This window comes from Emys orbicularis, chromosome 3, assembly GCF_028017835.1.
Source record: "Emys orbicularis isolate rEmyOrb1 chromosome 3, rEmyOrb1.hap1, whole genome shotgun sequence".
Taxonomy (NCBI): Eukaryota; Metazoa; Chordata; order Testudines; family Emydidae; genus Emys; species Emys orbicularis.
Window position 1 is genome coordinate 64,013,852 of NC_088685.1, and position 25,194 is coordinate 64,039,045.

At 39.3% G+C, this 25,194-nt stretch overlaps 1 long non-coding RNA gene across 3 annotated transcripts in view; it reads left to right on the forward strand.

Moving 5' to 3' along the window:
• Positions 1-25,194, forward strand: part of LOC135876850 (uncharacterized) — a 1,011,314-nt gene that overhangs the window by 37,317 nt on the left and 948,803 nt on the right. The window lies entirely within an intron of this gene.

Sequence of the window (25,194 nt, forward strand, 5' to 3'; positions counted from 1 at the left end):
TAAAACTTTCTGCACTCAGTAAAAAGGGGTTATTCTATTTAGATTCCATTCTATATTGGCTATACCACTTATCCAATTGGCAAATCTAGTTTGTTAGATTTCAGCTTTAAAATCTAACTGGTACCTTGGCAAATTGATAAAAATTGACCCTCTTTCATGTTTATAACCGTTCATTTAAACTATCCAGTGACTACGTAAGGATAAGGAAATACATTTACAGAAATCAAGATGGGCTCATGCATAATTTGCAAAGAGGCAAAAAGGCTAAACTTGACAATATTATTTGCAATAACATGTCACATGCAATAACATGTCTACTCAAAACTGTGACATTTGCTATAAAGGAATGTTAACCTGCACTGCCACTAAGAGGATAAAGTTCCTTCACACCTGCCTCAGTCTAGAACACCACTTCCTAAATCTAATGAATTGCTCAGAAGGGCAATGATTACAAACTAGCAGCAGAACAGGCAGGAGAAGAGGCTGGTCCACAAAACAAACCATTTTGTAAGGGCCTCCAAATAGAAAGCTATTATGTTCCTGCTTCTAATCTCCACGCCTGTCATTTGTGCAATCCATACTGGTGACTTAGGCCAACATACTGTCATGACTCCCCTTTTCTCTCTGAGCTCTTTGCTAAATAAAGCAGGTTTTTTTTAATCTGAATTTTTTAAAATATGTTTCTCTTCTTGTCCAGAATAGAGACTGTGGATATAAGATACATCTAAAATTAATGGGCCAAACCTTGCATTTTGTGCCTATGATTAGATGAGATTGCACCTGCAGTTATTTGCAATCATAGCATTTAGACATGTAAGTACAGTGGAGTCGCATTTTATGCAGGGGTTAGGTTCTAAAGTCAGCACGTAAGGCGAGAATCACGTATAGTCAAAATTACCCTTGAAAATGCCTTAAATCGCCCATAAAGAGTACATATGTAAAATATAATTTTAGAGTACTGTATTTTTAATTACGGGGTAATTACAGGGGGTCGTTGGGGCTTAATGTCGATTCAGGAGACGGAGGTTGACGGAGAGCTTGGGTGACGGAGAGCGAGTCGTGGACAAAGTGATTGGCTCTGGTTCAGCTCGAAGTTGATTGCGTAGGCTCATCTGCTGCTGGTTGTTTTTCCTTGAAAAACATGGTGATCGGCAACTGTCGCTGTTGTCTCTTGAGCTGCTCAAACATTTCTTGATACGGTCTCAAATAGTCCATAATACTACGTGTGATTTTGAGGCTTCGTTCCACAGAGGGATCGTATTCAGAAATTAAATCATTCAAGTGTTTCGCTGCTTGGAATACTTCAGCAAATTTATGAAGATTCCAACTTGCTGGCTCTTCCTGTTCGTCATCATCATCTTCATCTTCTGTAGACGATTTTATCAGTTCCTCTAACTCTTCGTTAGTCAATGTTTCTCTATGGCTCTCAATTAATTCTTCAATTTCTTCCTCAAGGATGTCAACGAAGCCATCACCACCCACTTGCCTAGCCACCTGAACAATGCGTTTCACTTCTTTGTCAATGGTCGGGAAACCCTTAAAATCATTCACACATTCTTTCCATAGGTTTCGCCAACATGCATTGACTGTTTCAGGCTTGATTGCATCCATTGCCTGTTTAATATAAGTGATGCAATTGGCAATGTTGAAGGACTTCCGACACTCCATCACATTAAGATTGGGATCAGCATCCATAGCACTACATATCCGTGAGAACGTAAGCCTTGTGTACGTGGCCTTGAAACAGCGAATCACGCCTTGGTCGAGAGGTTGGAGGATGGAGGTGGTATGTGGGGGGGAGGAGAAAGACAACTTCAACGTCATTATGTGCAAACCGGAGTGCTGCAGGGTGGCCAGGAGCATTGTCTATGATCAGCAACACTTTAAAGTCAAGTCCTTTCTCTTCAAGGTACCGCTTGACCTCCGGAATGAAACACTTGTGGAACCAATCCAGAAATAATGCTGCTGTGACCCAAGCCTTTTTATTTGATTGCCAGAACACAGGAAGGAGATTTTTTGTTCTTGCCTTTTAGGGCACGGGGATTTGCAGCCCTGTAGTGCAAGCCTGGCTTTATTAAATGCCCAGCCGCATTGCCACAAAACAACGCGGTCTTTAGCTGCTTTCTGATTTTGAAATGTAAGTGCGGTTGGGCATTTTTTTCAGAAGAACCCAGTCTCGTCAGCATTAAAAACTTGTTCCAGAAATAGCTCTTTTCTTCAATGATTTTCTTTAATTGTTCGTGGTAGGCTTTTGCTGCCTCTTCATTGCCAGATGCAGCTTCACCAGTAGTCTGCACATTTTCCAGGTTGAAGCAGTTCCTAAAACTGTTAAGCCAACCTTGTCTGGCTTTGAATTCCTTCTCATCAGAAGGCTGTCCCTCTTCGGCAGGAGGTTTGAACAGCCCGTAGAGGCTAAGAGCCTTTTCTCGCAACGTGTTTCCATCAATAGGCACACGTTTACGGTTCATGTCTTCCAGCCATAAGTTTAATGCCTTTTCAGTCTTCACTAAAGTCTTATCACACACCTGGCTCGTCACCTTAGCAGTTATTGGAGCACTTGATGCCACGGCTTGACAAATGTCTCTGTCTCGAATCTTTATGGCACGGATGCTAGATTCGTTGCGGCCATATTTACGCGCCACGTTGGAGACCGACATACTGTCTCTCAACAAGTCCAACACAGCCAGATTTTCCTCCAGCGTTGGAACAGATCATCTGGTGCTCAACCGAAGAAACAGCGAAGTAGTTGGCTTGCATTTACGGGCCATGTTGTATGAAAAATATGTATCTTTAAACACTAGAATCACACTCAGCACGGCGAGATGCTCACACTATGAGAGGCACGCGGGAACTGAGACCAACTGAGGGAACAGCAGATTCACGTCTCCCATCTCACGCTCACTCCGGGGCATGTGCTCATTGGGTGGAATCGCCTGAACTATTTACAGGTATCTTGTTGTTGTTCCTTTTTTTGCCGAGTGCGTATAGTTGAATTTGCATAAGTTAAATGCGCGTACGATGCGATTCACCTGTACCTAATTGTGGGTATAAAAGTGAAAGCCGGTTTTAAAAATGTGGCCCATAGTCTTTAGTATTCAACAAGACTGGGATTGCTTTTAACCACACTCATCTAATTTCTGTGTTCCCTTGTCATGATCAGTGGGGTGCTACCTCCACAGTATTTGAGAACTGTAGTAAAAACAGTTTCTTTAACATAGTGGTTTACATAAATATATGTGCTAGGTCAGTGCTATTTTGATCCTCCTTGTTAGTACTAATTGGTTCAGGAATAAACAAAATCCTTGCCAATTGAGGACTAACTATCTATGACGAAAATACATCTGTCTTGTTAATTTCTTTTTTTAATTTAGTTTTATCTGACGTCTATCAAATTCCTTTCCCTTGCTCAGTCTCTACTTAACTGGCCTGTCATCTTCTTTCCCCAGATTGTCTGTCTCTTGTTTTTTCTTCAGCCTTCCACCAACCTCCATATTACATTACTGTAACTTGAAAAATGTGTCAGGATTATGGAATCACCTAACAGAGTTTGTAAGCTTCCAAAGGCCACATTCATGCCATAGCGTAGATGCCACTTTGTATTCTCTGCCTCTGAGAAGCTAGTCTCTATTCAGTGTGTGCAAGGTATCCCCCTCTGTACATGACCCACAAAGGATATGAGTCTGTGACCATTTCTACCTTAGGGCTTTTGCCCTAATCTTTATAGTCTCTCCTCATATGGAAGCTGTTCTATACCACTGATCATCTTTGTTCCCTTTCTCTGCAATCTTTCCAGTTGCACTATTTCCTGTTTGAGATGGGGCACCGAGAGCTGGATACAGTATTCAACATGTAGCTGCGCCATGGATTTATATAGTGGTGATATGATATTTTCTATTCCTTTCCTAATAGTGCCTAAATTTTGTTATCCTTTTTGACCGCTGCTATGCATTGAGCTGAAATTTTCAGAGAACTAGCTATGATAACTCCAAGATCTTTCTTGAGTGATAATAACTAATTTAAAGCTGTCGTTATATATGTGTAGTTGGGATTATTTTTTTCCAGTGTGCATTACTTTTAACAATTTTGAAGAAAAAAAATAGACAAAAATGCAACACTTCTTGTTTAAAATTTCCATGGAAAATATAATATTTCCAAACAAGCTCTAGTGCTATAACAAAACATTTATAGCCATAAAGCAAAAATTTCAAAATCCTGGAAATTCTCTTCTCCTTATTCTACTTCTACAAGATACAAGCTTTTCTTCACTTTCTCTGCCCTTCCCCTTTATGGCCCCTCCCTCACTCTCGCCTCTTGGATCTTCCTCTGCGCAATACTCACACCTAGTTTTGTGAGATATTTTATGACGATGACGTACGAAGTGGGAGAGTAGCCAAGTTTGACATTTTTCTTCTGTTGGGAGGATAGAGGGTGGACAAAAGAATAATACAATTATTGTATATACAATACTTATTCTTTTTGTGATTGCTCACCTGTTGGGCTACAACTAGGAAAAGTAAGTTAAAGTGAACACATAAGGCATTTTACAGGGGTAGTGATGGAAAGAAGCATGGACTTTCAGTTGAGGTGGAGGCATGAAATGATATTAATGCATTTGAGCAAAGAGTGAATTATTAAATGGTTTATAATAAATTAAAGGGGTATTAAGTTTTTGCTTGAGAAAAGTTGTCAATTTTTGCAACTTTTGAGAGGTTAAGAAAGAATTCCTATCAGGCTCTTAAACTCTTTCTGTTCTATGGAAAGACCTTTCCGGAGGTTATTTTAAAATGTCTGAAGTTCGTCATTCAGAATTTTAGTTTTGTTCACCTTGATTTATAAGATATATTTATATTCATATGTGATCAATATAGTATAAAATGACTGGCCATTTTCCTGAGATTAAAGTGCATTTTTGGTTACCCAACTAAAAATAAAATAGACTATTAAACATTTTTTCCTTTTCTCATTCATTAGATATGTTAAGCTTCAAAAAGTAAGTTTATGTAGGTCATCATAACTTATTTTACTTTCTTATAGAAGGCAGTATCTTAAAATTTATCTTTTTATTTTAACTTTAATTTACACTAAAAACACTTAGGCATGTAAATAGCTTGACTGATGTGAGGAGTCCCATATAAATAAGAGACTACTTATGTCAGTAAAGTTACTCAAATCTGCATAAGGCCCCTAATGAAAGCACAAGAAATAGCTGATATAGGTCCTAAAGAATACAGGGCAGATTACAAAGGTGTTTAGGCCCACATCCTCAAAACATATTTCAGTGCCTAACTCCCATTGAAATCAATAGAAGTTAAGTGCCTAAATAGCTTATGCACTTCTGAAAATCCAACTCCGCACCTGTCTGCATCTTTAGATGACTAAATATTTTTGAAAATCTGGTCCTAAATCTCAAGTTTGATTGATATTGAAGATTTTAAAGTTCACTGCTTAAAAATTTTTTTGTTTGCATTGTTGTAGCCATGTTGGTCCCAGGATATAAGATACAAAGTGGGTGAGGTAATATCTTTTTTTTTTTTTTTTTTTTTTTTTGGACCAAATTCTGTAGGTCAGACAACCTTTTGAGCTCTTCTTTGGGTCTTTTGTCCACTTTGTCTCTCTAAAAGTCTTCTTTTTTTCTTTTTTTTCTTTTTTTTTTTTAAATCCAAACTAGAATTAATAGACCGTCCTTACTCAGGCTCCAATAGAGCACAGCATTTAAGCATGTGCTTACGTCCATCCCTATTCAGCAAAGCAAGCCCCACTGAAATCTGCTAAGCACATTTGTTTTGCTGAATAGGGATGGACTCCTAAATTGGGGCCTTAATCTATATTCAGCCTGAACTCCCACTGAAGTCCTTAGATATAGGATAATTTTTTAAGATGTATCTCTCTAGATGTGGGGTCAAGCAGGCTTCAGTCTTGTGTGTCATGGTGTACAGTTTTAGTAGTAGTATGGCTAACATACAGTATCATTCGTATGTCAGATTAAAAAGTAACTATAGCAGAAAGCATAGTACTGTCATGGAGATGGTGCCTGATACTAAATATATTGTCAGTATTTCATCTTTTATTCCGAAGATTTAATGACGTTAGGATCACCAGGTGCTATCTGTAGATTAATAAACAGATAATATTAATGAGGGAGACTAATTATAAATAATTTAAAAAAGGAAAGCAATCTCTTAGTCTATTAATAGGCTGTAAGTAAAATTGATTTTTATTTCCTTTTCATACTTCTTTAAGCACATATTTGTGTCAGAGGAGAGAGCTATTCCAGGTTTCTAAGTCTGTATGAACAGCATTTGGCACATGTTCTTGACAGATAGTGGAGCCCTTTAGAATGGTCTTCACCCAGGCTGTGTCTGTACTGGCATCTTTCTTCCAATTTCTTGTCCCTGCAGCTCAACGGGTGGTAAGAACTGGAGGAGCACTGGTGGAGACTGGACACCAGCATTTTAACCATTATGTCCCATCACCACTTAGAACAGGGCTAGACAACATGGTGGTTAAATCATCAGCATCCCATCCATAGTGGCACTTCCAGTGCTTTCACCACCACTTTGAAAGTAAATACTAGTGCAGAGAAGGCCAGAGGCTTATTTTAGTGTGATTTAACTAGAAATCAGATTACCTTTACTTCTGTTCCTTATAATGAGCAAAATATGCTCCTGTTCACCCGATAAACAGTATTCTGTGTAGCAGACAATTCAGATCTATCGCACTAAGATGTGCTGACAGAACTCAGATGTGTCAAAAAATTCAGCATAGACATGAGACAACAATGATATGCAGCAGACATTTTTATAATCAACTATAAAAAGCTGGTTTTGAAAAGTCTGATAATTTGTCTAGATCTTATTTAGTTTGTCAAATGGATTTATTATCCCTTCAATGTGCATGTGGAGTGACACATCTGCATAAATCATATTGAGAGGAAAAGAGATCCTAAAGACAATGAAGTCTAGCTATAAAAATAAAGTGGACACCAAGTGCCTCAATGCTCACAATTACTGTAGCTTCATGAGCAGCGCAAAACAGTCACTACATAGAGACTATACGTTAATTTTCTCCAGACCTTACAAAGCAGCTCAATGGAAACATTTTCATAATGAACTGCTTTTGAGTTACTCTTCTCATCACCTTTCTGCAATCGTTGTAGCTCTTGCTTTAACTGTATGTTCTTGTGTGGGAGGAGTGGAAAAGGATATGAGGTGACTCTTCAAGGGGACTGATCAGTGATAATTAATTACCTGGCTTTTCAGCCTTATTATAATGTTTCAAAGGTAGCTTTCCCCCTCCGCCCACAGCAAAGGATTTGGGATGTCTAATAGGATATTGTACTGGGAAAGAGATTAGTTAGAGCAGATCCAAATCTAATTGTTTTAATAAGCCACTTAGTCATTTGCGTCAGACAATAGCAGTCACAAGATCATAATTAAGGCTTCCAGTGCTTAGTAAAATGTGCTCTGAGTTAGCAAAGCAAGAGGTTGAAAGGTACAGTATGTTGTAACATTAACACATCAAAAGGAGTCTATTGTTCATTTCTGATCTTAGAAGCTGCTCTGTAATTGGCTCTGACAAATGGAGAGGGGGGGAATCTACACTTACTGCTGGAATTGTCACTCATTTGATGCAACAACATTAGTTTAGCATATGTGATCAAAGGACTAGTTTGATCTATATGCCTTGTGTTACAACATGGCCCAGTACCACTTCATATGGGTCCAGTTCATAGTGGACCCAATTGCTGGGTCCCACGTGCTTCCAAGCCTGCTAGGGCTGAGCAGAGTATAGTCACTGCTTCGAGCTGTGAGTGGTCTGTAAGGCACAATCCCAGGCTCAAACTTTTTATCTGAGTCCATCTTCCACAGACCAAAAGCCCTAATCCCTGAAACCAGTGCCTCAGACGTCCCTAGCTGTTCACTCCCCCGCAGTCACTTGCATACAGTATCCCAGAGTTCTACTTAAGCTGCGGACTTCTAGCTTGTTCCTTTGGGGGACAGTGTGATACGGGAGGAAGGAGAGCTGTCTTAGCAAAGGAACTTAATCTAACTACGGAAACTTAACTCTTGAAATGTTCAAAAGTTACAGATTTTTGAAAACAGCAAGAATTCCTGAGACACACCCTCCTCGATTCTGAGCTCACCCCTTCTGCTAGTCCAAAGTTTGTCAGTGTTCAGGCTGGGCAGAGCCTCTCCTGTCATCTCTCTCATGCATGTCCAGCTTAGATGTGGTAGTGGTTGGTCCTCTCTGCTCTGTACAGCTGCTCTGGTACTGGCAACTGTCAGAGACAGGATATTGGGCTAGATGGAGCATTGGTCTGAGACAGTATAGCCGTCCTTATGTTCAAGTTTTTGTCCAAAACCTCAACCTGAAAACAGAAAAATTTGGAGCAACTGGAAAACCAAAAATTTGTATGCAGTGTATTAGAGGCACAAGGTGGGTGAGGTAAAAGATATTACCTCACCAACCAAAAATTTGTTATTTAAAAATGGTGGGTTTGGTTTTTTTTTTTTTTTTTCAAGTTTTCATTTTTTTCCCCAGTGAAAATCCTAAAATGTGTTGCTTTTTTTGCTCTCCCAGGCCTGCTATTTTTTACACACACACACACACACACACACACACACACACACACACACACACACACACACACACACACACAGAGTCAAGGGTGTGGATGGGTGCAAGGGAGTGGGAAAGGAGAAGCTTGCTGCATGCCCAGAGTGGGGAAGCTATCCCTCAACAAATGTAGCAGCTGAGATTTTCTGCCCTTTCCCAGGTGAGGGAACACAGTCAACCAGTAGGGAATTTCCCTGAAGACAGAGGGGATTTCCCTGGAGACCTGAAAGAGGGTCAGAAAATTTGTAGTCTACAAGGAAAGCCCATAGAGTTGGTAAGTCTGGAAAAGTACTGTACCACAAACAGCTGTACTCAACCCCCTGCTGTGGCTCAGAGTAACATATGGAATGTTTTATACTTTCCAAGGTTTAGCTAATAAATGGTGACCCCTAAACAAAAATAACACTACTTTCCCTTTAAATTATTATTGACCTGCCTCAAGTTATACAAGAACAATTTAAAAAACCAAACAGGCAGGACCAGCATCAACCTCTTAAAACTACATGCTATAGGGTGAAGCAACTCACTACCAAGCTACACATGAAAGCACGTATGATATAAAAACTTCCCTCCAGTGTGAGTGCCACTGAAAATCAGCTCACATGCCTCCTTTGGCACGCATGCCATACGTTGCCTACCCCTGCACTAGAGTCACTCCTTTTAGACTATAGTCACTAGGTGCTGAGCATTCAGTGGCCTTCAAAGAGAAAGGTCCTCTGGTTTAGGGAATACCTTAGCTGAGGAACAGGTCCTCAGTACAGGACTGAACTATAAACACAGGATGAGGACCAGAAGGCTGTTGAAGGAGATTTTCATAGCGATGTCAGGGGGAAAAATACTCAAACTAGTAACTGGGGAGATTTTGTAAGTCTTCCATAGTAGATGAGACCATCAAAGAGAAGACAGTGCTCCCTAATCCAACTAACCATCAGGGAGATGGTGCAAAGAGGCCAAAAACATGACCGCCAGAGGACAACCAGGAGACTGAATGGGGAGCCAAAGCCAAATCTGTGAGACTAAAGGCTTAATGTTTTATCTTTTTCCAACTGGACTTTCAGGAACAGAGAGGTACTAAAATAGTCTTTTACCCTCCTATTGGACTGTCCCTAGAAGCCTAGTTAGGAATTAGTCTACTTTGTTTTTGTAGCTAGAGTATTTGTATATTTTTCTCTTCTGCCATCCCTCATAAATAATATTTTATTATTAGACATTTGCATAATGTTTACTGGGAACCAAGCAAAGGATAGACTCTACAATCCCTTGCATTTGGATTGCATTTTAACAACAGAGGTTCAATTACCCAACAATTAAAAATATTTTATTATTTTGTGGCTGTTCCACTGCAGAGAAAAAAACATGCCTGAAATCATATAAACCAATGTTTAACAATATAGCTGATCCCTTAGCAAAATCAAAAGGGGAAGACAGAGGTCTGTGCCCCAAGCAAACCAAATCATGTTTCAAACCATAGGCAATTCAATAAGTAGTTATTTTTTGAATATTAGAGATGATCTGGAAATAAAATTATGCATGTAAACCCTGGGGAAAGGGTCAAAATCCAGACCCAAACTTCGTAGCTGAGACTCATCTTTTATTATGATCTGTTTGTTATAGAGATTCATTTTTGTCATTAAATTTTTTAGGAGACTTCTTTTTCCAGTGTCATAGGATCATACTTACATTTATACTAAAACAAAATAAAGGGGCTCTTTAAGATATGTATGGAAAAATTGAGCAATTTCACTAGCAAAAGGTTATTACCTGAAAGTCAGAATAGTCTCCTAGACTCCATCATTTATGTGCCTTTCAGCATAGTGGGTAATTTACGTATCAACTTGCAAGGAGTCATTTAGCATTCTATTTGAATTTCTCATTTGAACCGGATTGCTGTACATTTCATTTGACTAAAGGGTGAATTTTTTGCCTGGGGCAATTAGGTGAATTGGTATCAGTCATAGCTCTTATTATTTATGGAAGACACACACCAAAGTCTGAACATAATGCACTGAAAATTTTCTCTTTGAAGTTTTTTGCAGTGGTGTTGTAGCCATGTTGGTCCCAGTATATGAGAGAGACAAGGAGGGTGAGGTACTATCTTTTAATGGACTGGCTTCTGTTGGTGAAAGAGACAAGCTTTCCAGCAATACAAAGCTCTTCTGATCTGGGAAAGGTAATCAGAGTGTCACAGCTAAATACAAGGTGAAATTGATAGTTAAGCATAAGAAATTAAGAAATGTTGCAAGAGACCATTCAAGATGAAGTGGACAATTAACACATCTTCAGTCACAGAGCAAAGGAGTCATTGTAATGAGACATAAAACCAGTGTCTCCACTGAGTCCATGAATTTTAGTATTTAGTAAAGTTATTAATTTAAGTTCCCAGGCTCATGTTTTGAAGGTGTTGTGCAGCTTTCCTTTAGGGACAAGGACTGAGAGGTCAGATATGAAGTGATTGTTCTGTGAAAAGTGTTTGCCCATGGTTGATGAGGTGTTTTTGACTTTTATCATTTTTCTGTGTGAGTTCATTCAAGAGTGTAATGATTGTCTGGTATCACCCACACAGTTGTTTTGAGGGCATTTGATGCAGTGGATGAGGTACAACACATGTTGTGACAGGCATGTGTGGGGCCCATGGATCTTGAAAGGTGTGTGGTGGGGAACATTGAAGCAGGTTCTCTCAGGATATTTAAGTGGCCAGCTCCATGATGCAACCTACTTCTCTGATGGAGTGTCCCTGTTTGGAAAGTAGTTTTAAGTGTGTTAAGGTGTATATCTTGGACTTTCTCCTCAGAGCATATTCTATGGTATCTGAGTGCCTGGCTGTGAATAAAAGATTTCTTGGTACATCTGGGATAGTTACTGGATCTGTGAAGGTAAGGGTGGTGATCTGTGGATTTCTTTGTATATAGTTGCTGCAGGGTTCCATTGTTGAAACTGATTGTGCTGTCAAGGAAGATGATGCAGGCAGGGGAATGTTAGAGAAAGTTTAATGGATAGGTGCTGGTTGCTGAAGTTGTGATGGAAATCTATGAGGGAGTTTCGGTCAGCTGTGCAGAGTATGAAAATATCATTGATGTATATCACTGGTTTCTTGGTGCATTTTTCCAGAAAATCTTCCTTAGGGTGGCCCATCACATCATACCAATCTCATTCTAGAACACTCCCACAACAACATCAGCTTCCTGGGCACTACGGTCAGCTTCAACAATGGAGCCCTACAGACTAGTGTATGCAAGTAACCCATGGATCACCACACTTTTCTTCACAGATCCAGTAACCATCCAGACATACCAAGTTTTAACATTCTTCAACAGATTCTGTTCTATCCAACCACATGGGCATGATTTTGCTAGTACAAAAGCAGAAGATAAACTGATATAGCTGCCAGGAGGGCACTAAGAATTAAATTCACCGTTGTACACAGGGCCAACATGAGGTCCACCTCACCATGGATACTCACATTTTGGGTCAAACAAAACATTTCATTCAACCCAAAATGATATTTTTTTAACTTTATAGTGTGCCAAAAAAATTAAATTAATTTGGGGTTGACCCAAAACAAATTTCTTCAATTTTTTGGTACTGTCAGCAAATGAAAAAAAAATCAGTTATTCACACAAGTCTAAAAGAAGCTTGTAAAGGACTAGCTAGGATAGGTAATCTGAACTATTCAGTCAACATGACCATCCATCCTTAGGTGGTTAAAAAATCTTTATCTTAACTATAAAGTAGAACGTTTTTGAACGAGGTCAACTCAAAGCCATAAAAGACATGTCTGAATTAAAATTAATCTCTCTGTAAGGCTTTTGATCCATGCACCCAACTCTTCTAGGTATGGCAGACACTGGTATCACCAGTATTACGGTCCCAACAAAAGTGTTGCAGTGCATTATAATTGTTTATTGTTTAAGTGCTGACAATATGCTTGAACTTGTACCAGTACAAGACACAAATAAATACTCTACCTCCTGTGAGACACTGGTGTGAACACAATGTAAAATTTCTCTGCAGAGAATAGGGAGTTAGTCACTGTTGTATTAATTTAGATAGAATATGTGGGCTAAAGATGTTAATATAACCCAGTCACTGTTTAATATTAAACAGCGTGAAACAAGGTCCAGGGCTTGGTATACAGAGACATTTGCCTGCTTAGCACTATGGCAAAACACCCCATTAAACATCCTTTTAACATTTTATTAAAGATACAGGGGAAAGGGGAGAAACAGGTAAAGCATTTGAAATGTAACATATTAAATAGGGCTTTAATTTCAGTAACATTCCTTGTTCCTTTTCCCTTTAGCTGGAGACAGTTTTTAGACAGGAATAACCCCTGTTGTTTGAAAGTCTTGTAGATGTTATTAACTATGGTAACAATGGCCTATTTGGGGAAAAATTAGTTGAGATGGGCTGGAGATGTTCTTGCTGCTGCTGTTGCTAAAGTCCAATTTTAGAAGGAAAAGACCCCTTATTTAATAGACTTTTAGATGGTATTAAATATGGTAATAACTGTTATCCCAGGTGGTGTTTGGGATTCAGCTGGTGCTGGTAGGAGTGGTGACGTTATCTTGGTCTCTTTCTCTCTGGCCCGTTCTGGTCAGGACACCTTTCGGAATCAGGATGATGGAGGCCTTGAGTTCCAGGGAACAGAAGGAGTGGCTACTGTGACAACGCTTGCTCAAGTAGCTTCTGACTGTTCTTTATTTTCTTTCTTTCTTTTTGTTTTTTGTACTTTCCCTACAAAATCTTTTTCTTCCAAGAACTTTAAAATGGAGTGATGGGTGGAATAGCCAATCCCCTCTTTATTTTGTCTCCAAATTAGGCCTAATATTTGACATGCTAATTTTGGCTTATTAACTTTCAGCTTAATATAGTCTTCTGTTTTTAATAAACATAATTTTAACACAGTCCTTGAATCATATTTAGTTGGCCTTTTTGTTTAGACTAACTTAGTTATTCTGTCTCCATTTCATACCCTTTTCCATTAACGTGTATTGTTATAGATTACTGTAATGTTTTTTGAACTTTTAAATACTTTTTACAGTTGAGCTCACAATTTGGACACATTTGTAGACCCACTTGTCACAACATCACAAACTGTAAGGAACAAATTCTACCCATGAATATTTTCTAGATTACACAAATCATTGACTTCATTGGGAATTTTCACACACATTCCTAGGGGGCCCAGTCCTGTCAACCCTTACCTATACCAAGTAGTGCCTTACTCCAGAAATAGTCCTATTAAATGAATGGGAGTATTTGAAGAATAAGATGTTGTTCAACATGATTTAGAGAGGTAGACTCTGACCATAAGGGTAGATAGAATCATAAGGCAACCCACTTCATCTGGGAAATTCACATGGAATTCTACTCAACCTCCATGCAAGTTGATGTTTACATTAATCACTATATTGGAGTATGCTTGTTACACCTTCTGAAGAGCCAAGAATATGCAGTAATTTGCATCCCCCCCTTATCTACTGTGATAAACAATACAATTTGATCATGTTAAAAAAATGTAATACAAATCACCAGCTACTGAGATCCAGTCTTCAATATCTTGAATGATACCTGATGAAATTCCACTTTTCCACTTGGTCCTTAAACTGATCCCTAAAATTTGTACTTAAAAAGTTTCTCACCTCAGTTGTCAAATTAACTATCTGCAGGGGTTTTTGGTTCCGTTTTTTGAGTATTTCAATCCACTTGTTAAATAAGGGGTTAGGTTAAACTCATCTCCAGTACTGAAGGATTTAGCCTGAATAAAGATACAAAAATGTCTGTTAAAGCTACGCTTGTAACAATGTTCCCTGATTGTGGTGTGCTATAGAGTTTTAAGAATCTCTAATTAAGTATGATAACCTTGTAATAATTAACGTAGGTACTGTGATGTTTATGAACATCCTAATTCCTAATGTCCTATTAGGAAATTTGAAGCAGATAAAGCATAGAGAGATGAAATTTTATCTTCTGACAGGAGAGCTATTGATCTGGGAAAGGAGGCAGTTGACACCTCCTTCTAAATAGTGCCAGGAAAAATTGCTAATTTATTCCATCCATATTTTCTTTAAATTGCTGTGGAAATTAAAATTTTAAAAACGGTTCTTAAATGTGCCAAAACCTGATATAAAATATAGGAAAAAAATTGTACTGGGCAAGATAAATACTAGGAGAAAAGCTCAGGCTTCTAACATAATCATTGGCAGGACACAGCCAATGAAACATGGCATGTTAATCACTGTGTGACAGATTCTGCCACCTTTGTTCAGGCTAATTCCTACTCCTTAAGAGTCCCATTGATGGCAAGGGCAGAGTAAGGTGGTTCTCCAGGCTGAGTAGTAACAATACCTAATCCTTTTCATTAGTAGATCTCAAAGTAGATATCCACCATTATCCCTGTTTTACAGATGAGGAAAATGAATTGCAAATTGACTTGCCCAAGGTCATCCAGCAAGACAGTGGCCAAGCCAGGCCTAGAATTCAGGTCTCCTGAGTCCTTCTAGTCTTATGCTCTAACAACTGGCTATATTGTAGGGGCAGCTTCAATTCAGCAGTGATCAATACCATCTTCAACTCTCATCTCCTTTAAACAACCTGCTGCTGATGACCCAAGCCAATGTCAGTCATGGGATCCTCTAAGGAAGAAAAAGAAGAAATATCATTCTCCAGCACTGAATTCTCCCCAAAATCTGTTTCCTTCATACAATCAAATATCTTTGTTTATAATGGGAAAATAACTAGAGCAAGATGAAAAATTCAAATTACAGATTTTTAATGTGAAAAAAGAGAATTTTTTTCATGAAAAATGTTCCCATTTTCTGACTAGCCTTAAAGTCAACACTACCTTTGCCACTATACAAATGACTTTACATCAGGGAAATTTGTTCAGTTCATGGGAAAACTTTTTGTATGGAGTTGCAATATTTAAAATACCACAATATAAAGATGTTAAGCTGGTACAACGTGACTGGAAGGGGCTCATTTCTATTAAATTAGAAAATATGATTTAACAGTGTGTCCAGGCAAAAAAAACTTTAGTTGATAAACCAATGCCAACACTTGAAGAGACCGGTAGTTAATACTGCTAGAGATCATTAATACTATAGTACTAGCTACTAGATACTCTTACCTTTCAAATACAGCCATGCATTTATCATATCAAGTATGAAATTGTACCCTCAAGACTGGAATATTACCGAACCCTTTACCTTGCTCTGACCTAGAAGGCCACCTGGAAACTAAAGAGGATTCAACATGCAGTAGCCTGGTTGCCAGAGAGCTCACAAGTACATATTACACAACAGCTCCGCACTCTACACTAGCTGTTAATTAGATACCAGGTCTGTTTTAAGATTCTGGTCATCATCTGTAAAGCACCAAATGGGCTAGAGGCTAGCTATCTCCATGACCACCTCTTGCTCTGCATCCCACCACAACAGCTACGTTCAACAAGGATACTGGTTGATGGAGTCCAAGTTCAAGGGCTGTGACAACAAAGAGCAAAGTTTTCCCACTGAGAGTCCTCAGCTATGTTATTCAGTACCACTGGAAATAGGGTGGAGCCTGAGTATTGCCATTTTTTGGAAATCATCTCATCCAGTTCTAATTCCATGTAATGACATACAAATATGTGCTAGGTGCCTTAGAGATGTGTATGGTAATCATAGAGACAATGTGGATAAGGTAATATATTTTATTGGATCAAATTCTGTTGGTGAGAGACAAGACCTACCCTGTCTCCTTGATCTTTATCAAGCTTCCAATGTATTTGTAAAATATTTTCCTGTTACCCTTCATGTCCCTAACTAGTTTAATCTTGTTTTGTGTCTTGGCCTTTCTAATTTGGCCTTCCTAATTTGGTCCCTATATGCTTATCTTGTTGTTTTCTAATATTCATCCTTCGTCACTCTTTTTTGAGTGTCAGGTAGTTGAAGATCTTCTGATTAAGGCAGGGTGGTCACTTACCATACTTCCTATCTTTCCTATGCATTGGGATAGTTTACTCTTGTGCTCTTAATAATGTCTCTTTGAAAAACTGCCAACTCTCCAGAACTCTTTTTTTCCCTTTGATTTACTTCCCATGGGAACATATCTACCAGCTAAAATCTGCCTTCTTGAAATCCATTGTCTTTATTCTGCTGTCTTCTCTCCTACCATTGTTCAGAATCATGAACTCATCATTTCATGATCACTTTCACCAAAGCTGCCTTCCACCTTCAGATTCTCAGCCAGTTCCTCCCTGTTTGTCAGAATCAAGTCTAGAACAGCCTGTCCCCTAGTTGCTTTCTACATCTTCTGCAATAAAAAATTCTCCAATGCATTCAAAGAACTTGTTGGATAATCTGTGCTCCACTGTATTATTTTCCCAACAGAAATCCCCCATCACCACCAAGTCCTGAGATTTGGATGATTTTGTTAGTTGTTTTAAAAAAAAGCCTCATCCTCCTCTTCTTCCTCATTAGGTGGTCTATAGTAGACTCCTACCATGCCATCACCCATGGGTTTTTTTGCCCCTTTTATCCTTACCCAGAGACTTTCAACAGGTCTGCCTCCCACTTCTATCTCAACTTCAGTGCCAGTGTATATGTATACTTCTTTGATATACAAGACACCTCCTCCCTGTTTTTCCTTGGCTGTCTTTCCTGAACAAGGTGTACTCCTCTATACCAATATTCCAGTCCTGTGAATTATCCCCCCCGCCCCAAGTCTCCATGATGCCAATTTTGTCATTTTGTCATATTCACTAGTATTTATTCCCCATCCTATTTATTCTTGTATTAGTATACAGACATCTACGATATTGATTAGATTTCCCCTCTATATTCCCTCTTCTCTCTCCTTTATTCCTAGTATGATTGCCCATGTTCCCCACCAGAGTCCAACCCTTCACCCAAGTTTCCATGTTTTGGACTTACTTGTGGGCTTTTGTCTCCTGCTCTCATGGAATTTAGTTGAAAGCCTGTCTCATTAGGTTGGCTAGTCTTTATATGAAGATACTCTTCCCCTTCCTTGATAGGTGGACCCCATCTCTGCTGAGCAGCCGTTTTTCTTGGAACAGCATCCCATGGTCAATGAAGCTAAAGCCCTTCTGGAAATACCTACTACACAGCCATATGTTCATATGTTATTCTGAGCAAAAGCCTCATCAAATGTTTATGCTCAGAATAACAAACTGCCATCACTTTCTTTGCCCAGTACTGCTCCTCTTGAAATCAGTGGGAGTTTTGTCAGCCCTCAGTGTGGTAAGGACCCTGTCCTTTTGTCATTATCCCCAGATATAACACCCAACCATTTTTTTAAAAATATTGGTATCTTCCTGCAGATGGGATTCAGTGGTTCTTCATGCAGCCAGGGTTTCCTCAGGCACAAGCTTTTTTCCTTCTTTTTGTAACAGAAATAATCATGTGGCGTGGATATGGAGCTCCCACGTGTATTGCCACTTTGAAGCTGCATCCAAATATTAAATCATATTTTAAGAATTGCACTATTTACCAATTAAGCATCAGCATGAATCTACTTGGATCTTTCCTGGGATGTCAAGTGGATATGAATAAATTCCTTACAAGTTTAAGAGTTTCAATGTATGAAAGTCTCAAGATGGCATACACATGGCTTCCAAGGCTTAATAATGAGTGTCAGGATGTACTTGCCACTTTGTTGGGTAACGTAAATGAATTAACGCATTTTTCTTCTCTCCTTTAATCTTTTTTTTTTTTTCTTATTGGAAGAGTTATAAGGTAGGAAAGGAAGAAAACTGAGCTACAGTACTTCTGAAATTCAGCTTCAGCAGACTTTTTTAGAGCTATCTGAGGAACTAGCACTCCAACTTGTCTCACTTCACATACACTCTAGCATCAAATACTCTAATTCTTTGAAAGGTCATCATCTTTTTTTTTTTTTTTTAATCTCTGAATTCTGTGGTACAATGCCTTGTGCTGTAAGTCATACAACACCTCTCTGCTGCCCAGGTCTGTTTCAGATCAATAGATCAATTTTATACTATCTATGCAGAAGACAGATTGTTAACTGACCGTTTATTAGTGGCTTCTCAGAAGCTGTGGGGCTGGTTGCTGTCAGTGAGTTTCTTATCTCACCATGATTAATCACCATGAAATACCCAGAGAGCTGAAATATGATTAATTACCATAAAATGCACAGATCTAAAGACTAACTTCTACTGTTAGCTAAGTTTACCCAAGAGTTCTTAAATCTGTGCATCCCACAGTGGCATCACTTGGGGACATGTCTGCCACATGCAATTTGCTGATAAGCAGAACTCTCAGTGAATATGTGGCAAATTATAAGGAAAATAGTAAACAAATTGTTCATAGCAAGTTTTGTGTAAATGTTTATGCATATCCAACAATTAGAGTAAGTATTAATAATTACCGGTATGTATATAGCTTTACCTTTTCCTTTGCTTAACTATAGTTTACTTGTTTATTTTCAAGGAAAAGCTCCCATAAAAAGGAAATTTTGTTCTTGATTTGGAATACAGGTACATGAGGTTCAATTCTTAGGGGAAATGATAGGCCCCATTTGTGGGGTATGACTTTCATTCCTACATTATTCAACACAGAGTCTGAGAAGATTTAATAAGCTTCAGTGTTTTAAACTAAGCTTATTAAGAACTAAAAATTGTAATAGGTTTGAAATCTTTCAAAATCCCGCATTAAAAGAATTGCTAAGAGCAACATATTCCCCTTTCTGGAAACTTTCCCAAAGACCTTTATAATTCAAATAGAAAAACAAAGTATACTTGCAGTCTGGGAATCCAGCTCATATAAACTAATGTAGCTGTGGCAGAAAAGCTTTTTGTCTTTTCATTCGAGACTTTTGCTACATTCAGTATTTCCTCATCTCCTGACACAACAGATTCATGACCATCTTCTGAATATTGGCAAATCAGTCCCCAAAAGCATAATAATTTATGCTTCACCAGATATGAGCAATCTATTTTTATGCCAGGGGAGATAAAGATGGAGCAGAGGACTTAGTGATGAGTGTGTCTGTCACCTGCATAAACAAGTAACTGAGGAGCACCACAGATTGCACTGGTTTTTCTAATCAATGAAACCCCATTGAATACATACCATCTCTGAATGTGGAAAATGTATTATGCTAATAGTTTCAATCTTTCTTCAGTTATTCATTTCAGAGTTTCACTGCATTATTCAATATTCTATCTGATGCACTGAACTGAGTCCTTTAGAAAGTTTCCTTCCTTTAACACTTGAAACTCTTACTGAATTTTATCATTTAGCTTGCTGGAAAAGTGTTCCTTTCATAGTTTTGTTCTGCTAACAGCAATCCATTTAACAGAGTTTTGCTGTATTGTTCCACAGTTTACAGTTAGAAATACAGAAAATGTATTCTTTGACTGGTAGAATTTCTTGACAGGTTCTTTGTACCCAGATTCAGCAATGTAAATAAAACTGAATACTGTGGAGACCTGTTAAGTGTACACACTATACAAAATGTCTAGGTGCATAGTAACTGTATCCTTTTGTGTCAGGTATTTATACAAGAGGATCTTGCTATACCCAGAGGATTGGTATACATGCCGGATTTCTTTTAGCAGGTTTAGTATGAAGAAGTTAGACCATGAAACCTGCTAAAGATGAAAAAAGCTCCTTTCCCCTCCCCTCCCTCCTCCCCCCACAAAAGAAGCTTCCCAGTTTTTCCAAATTGACAACCCTGGGTAAGGTAAAGGTAGATTGCACAAGAAACTGCAAGGGTGAGAGGCAGCAAAAGAAGTCAAATCAGTTTTAGGATGCTGAATTCCCCTGAAAAATTAAAAATAAAAAAATACCAGAGAGTGAAATCTGAATTTGAATGAGAAAGTGTGAGTTTCTCTACGACAGCAGGACTCCCAAATACTCCGCTAAATTTGTACTCACCTTTAATATTAAAAAAAGAATCCCAAAAGAATAAACTAAAATTGAAGGGTCAATTCAAGTTTAAATAAAAGAGCCAGAGGATTCAGAGCCTGGAATACTCTACCTTTGCTGACTAGAAATTTTCATTTGGATATGTTTCATTCTTTGAGAATATCTAAAAGAGGGGGCAAGTATCAAAGGGGTAGCCGTGTTAGTCTGGATCTGTAAAAGCAGCAAAGAGTCCTGCGGCACCTTATACAGTAATAGACATATAGGAGCATGAGCTTTCGTGGGTGAATACCCACTTCTTCGGATGCATGTAGTGGAAATTTCCAGAGGCAGGTATAAATATGCAAGCAAGAGTGAGTCAGGCTAGAGATAATGAGGTTAGTTCAATCAGGGAAGATGAGGCCCTCTTCTAGCAGTTGAGGTGTGAACACCAAGGGAGGTGAAACTGCTTTTGTAGTTGGCTAGCCATTCACAGTCTTTGTTTAATCCTGAGCTGATGGTGTCAAATTTGCAGATGAACTGAAGCTCAGCAGTTTCTCTTTGAAGTCTGGTCTTGAAGTTTTTTTGCTGCATGATGTCTACCTTTAAATCTGCTATTGTGTGTCCAGGGAGGTTGAAGTGTTCTCCTACAGGTTTTTGTATATTACCATTCATAATATCTGATTGACCAGTCTGAACACAGAGAGGAGAGATCTCAGAAAGCATTACAGAGAGCAGATTAGGAGTGCTATTCAGCTTGTAATAGCCTTTTTTCTGGAGGAGAATTTAAACAAAATGGGTCAAAGGCAAGTCACGTTAATTCAGGAAAATTATCCACAGACTAACAAAGTAAACTACCATTTGAATGAGCTTTTTTCATATGGCTTAAAAGCAGAACATTAGATGTTTAAATTGGGAATCCAATTGATTGCTTCAGGTGTCACCGAGTGGATGGCAGAGAAATCAACACCATATGATAGTATAGAACATTGAAACAAGATGTTCCATAGTTTGAAGACCATTTCCAGTCACAAATAGGACTGTCTCATTCCCCATTAATGGCAGAGGTAGGTGCATCTGCCATGTGATGTGCAGATGCAGTTCAAAATGAACCATGTTTTCTGTGAGAGGGAAATTTTTAGATGCTGGTGGCATGTGAGGCTTCGGTTTAATGCCATACCAAGATATCTTGGCGATCATGCCTTATCTGCTGGCTGCAGAAGTCCACATGCAGTTACACCCGGGCCTTCTGATTGCTGTGTTAGCATTTCATTTAAAGTCTTTGTGGTTTTGGACTTAGCCACCAGTGTAAAGAAATATTTCTCCATGGTTTTAAGGTCCTTTTTTAGGATTTTCTCTATGGTAAGTAAATCCCATGCCAGTGCAGCTAGAGCAAAGTCATCAGCATAGGCAAATTTCCATGATGACATTTCGGGAAGGTCACTGGTACCCTGTGGTAGGTCATTGTTGCGTGTACGTGGCCTGCTGATCTGATCACCAAGGAATATGTGAAACCTACCACTGACATGGTATAATTTGGCTAAATTTTGTATTTGGGGCAATATTTTGGAAATCACCCTGGTGGGAACCATCTGGGCAAGGCCTGAACACTGACTGGGCTCTGGGTCTCCCTGAGTAAGACTGTTCTTTGTGGAGGTTAGGTAAGAGGCCCTTGACAGAGCCAAAGAACGCAGGAGTAGCTTGCTGCTGGGAGCACTTCTCTGGGTGGTGGTGATTCTGTGCAGAGTTCCTTATATCCCAATCCCTTTTTGAAAGAGCTGAGGTGAGGGTAGCAGCTGCATCCTGTGAAGGGAGCAGAGCAGCTGATAGCTGCAGTCTACAGATGAAACAGAGCAGTATGCAGTGTGCAACTGAGAGCTACAGTCTACATGCAGAATGGAATAGCAGTTATAGGCCACCTACCACAAATAGGTGAGAGCTACCAATCACAGCCAAGGGGTGGGGTATAGGGAGAGTTTGGCCCACTAACGGTGCTGAGTGAAAACAACGAGGAGTCCTTGTGGCACCTTAGAGACTAACAAATTTATTTGGGCATAAGCTTTTGTGGGTTAAAACCCACTTCATCAGATGAATGAAGTGAAAAATACAGTAGAGAGGTATAAATACACAGCATATGAAAAGATGGGAGTTGCCTTACCAAGTGGGGGGTCAGTGCTAACGAGCCAATTCAATTAAGGTGGAAGTGGGCTATTCTCAACAGTTGACAAGAAGGGAGGAAAAATCACTTTTGTAGTGCTAATGAGTTCAATGTAATCAAAGTGGCCCATTTCAAACAGCTGACAAGAAAGTGTGAATATCAGCAGGGGGAAATTAGTTTTTGTAGTGACCCATCCACTCCCAGTCTTTATTCAGGCCTAATATGGTGGTGTCCAGTTTGCAAATTAATTCTAGTTCTGCAGTTTCTCATTGGAGTCTGTTTTTGAAGTCAACAAGGAGTCTGGTGGCACCTTAAAGACTAACAGATTTATTTGGGCATAAGCTTTCGTGGGTAAAAACCTCACTTCTTCAGCCACTTTTAAGTCTCTTACTGACTGTCCAGGGAGATTGAAGTGTTCTCCTACTGGTTTTTGAATGTTATAATTCTTGATGTCAGATTTGTGTCCATTTATTCTTTTGCGAAGAGATTGTCCGGTTTGGCCAATGTACATGGCAGAGGGGCATTGCTGGCACATGATGGCGTATATCACATTGGTAGATGTGCAGGTGAACGAGCCCCTGATGGTGTGGCTGATGTGGTCAGATCTTATGATGGTGTCCCTTGAACATAAGAACATAAGAACGGCCGTACCAGGTCAGACCAAAGGTCCATCTAGCCCAGTATGCTGTCTACCGACAGTGGCCAATGCCAGGTGCCCCAGAGGGAGTGGACCAACAGCCAATGATCAAGTGATCTCTCTCCTGCCATCCATCTCCATCCTCTGACAAACAGAGGCTAGGGACACCATTCCTTACCCATCCTGGCTAATAGCCATTAATGGACTTAACCACCATGAATTTATCCAGTTCTCTTTTAAACGCTGTTATAGTCCTAGCCTTCACAATCTCCTCAGGTAAGGAGTTCCACAAATTGACTGTGCGCTGCGTGAAGAAGAACTTCCTTGTATTTGTTTTAAACCTGCTGCCCATTAATTTCATTTGGTGACCCCTAGTTCTTGTATTATGGGAATAAGTAAATAACTTTTCCTTATCCACTTTCTCCACATCACTCATGATTTTATATACCTCTATCATATCCCCCCTTCGTCTCCTCTTTTCCAAGCTGAAGAGTCCTAGCATCTTTAATCTCTCCTCATATGGGACCCGTTCCAAACCCCTAATCATTTTAGTTGCCCTTTTCTGAACCTTTTCTAGTGCCAGTATATCTTTTTTTAGATGAGGAGACCACATCTGTACACAGTATTCGAGATGTGGGCGTACCATTGATTTATATAAGGGCAATAATATATTCTCAGTCTTATTCTCTATCCCCTTTTTAATGATCCCTAACATCCTGTTTGCTTTTTTGACCGCCTCTGCACACTGCGCGGACATCTTCAGAGAACTATCCACGATGACTCCAAGATCTTTTTCCTGACTTGTTGTAGCTAAATTAGCCCCCATCATATTGTACGTATAGTTGAGGTTATTTTTTCCAATGTGCATTACTTTACATTTATCCACATTAAATTTCATTTGCCATTTTGTTGCCCAATCACTTAGTTTTGTGAGATCTTTTTGAAGTTCATCACAGTCTGCTTTGGTCTTAACTATCTTGAGCAGTTTAGTATCATCTGCAAACTTTGCCACCTCACTGTTTACCCCTTTCTCCAGATCATTTATAAATAAGTTGAATAGGATTGGTCCGAGGACTGACCCTTGGGGAACACCACTAGTTACCCCTCTCCATTCTGAGAATTTACCATTAATTCCTACCCTTTGTTCCCGGTCTTTTAACCAGTTCTCAATCCATGAAAGGACCTTCCCTTTTATCCCATGACAACTTACTTTACTTAAGAGCCTTTGGTGAGGGACCGTGTCAAAGGCTTTCTGGAAATCTAAGTACACTATGTCCACTGGATCCCCCTTGTCCACATGTTTGTTGACCCCTTCAAAGAACTCTAATAGATTAGTAAGACACGATTTCCCTTTACAGAAACCACGTTGACTATTGCTCAACAGTTTGTTTTTCTATGTGTCTGACAATTTTATTCTTAACTATTGTTTCGACTAATTTGCCCGGTACCGACGTTAGACTTACCGGTCTGTAATTGCTGGGATCACCTCTAGAGCCCTTTTTAAATATTGGCGTTACATTAGCTAACTTCCAGTCATTGGGTACAGAAGCCGATTTAAAGGACAGGTTACAAACCTTAGTTAATAGTTCCGCAACTTCACATTTGAGTTCTTTCAAAACTCCTTGGGTGAATGCCATCTGGTCCCGGTGACTTGTTAATGTTAAGTTTATCAATTAATTCCAAAACCTCCTCTAGTGACACTTCAATCTGTGACAGTTCCTCAGATTTGTCACCTACAAAAGCCGGCTCAGGTTTGGGAATCTCCCTAACATCCTCAGCCGTGAAGACTGAAGCAAAGAATCCATTTAGTTTCTCCGCAATGACTTTATCGTCTTTAAGCGTTCCTTATATGTGGAGAGAGTCGGCACCGGGGTTTGTTGCAGGGTTTGGTTCCTGGGTTAGTGTTTTTGTTGTGT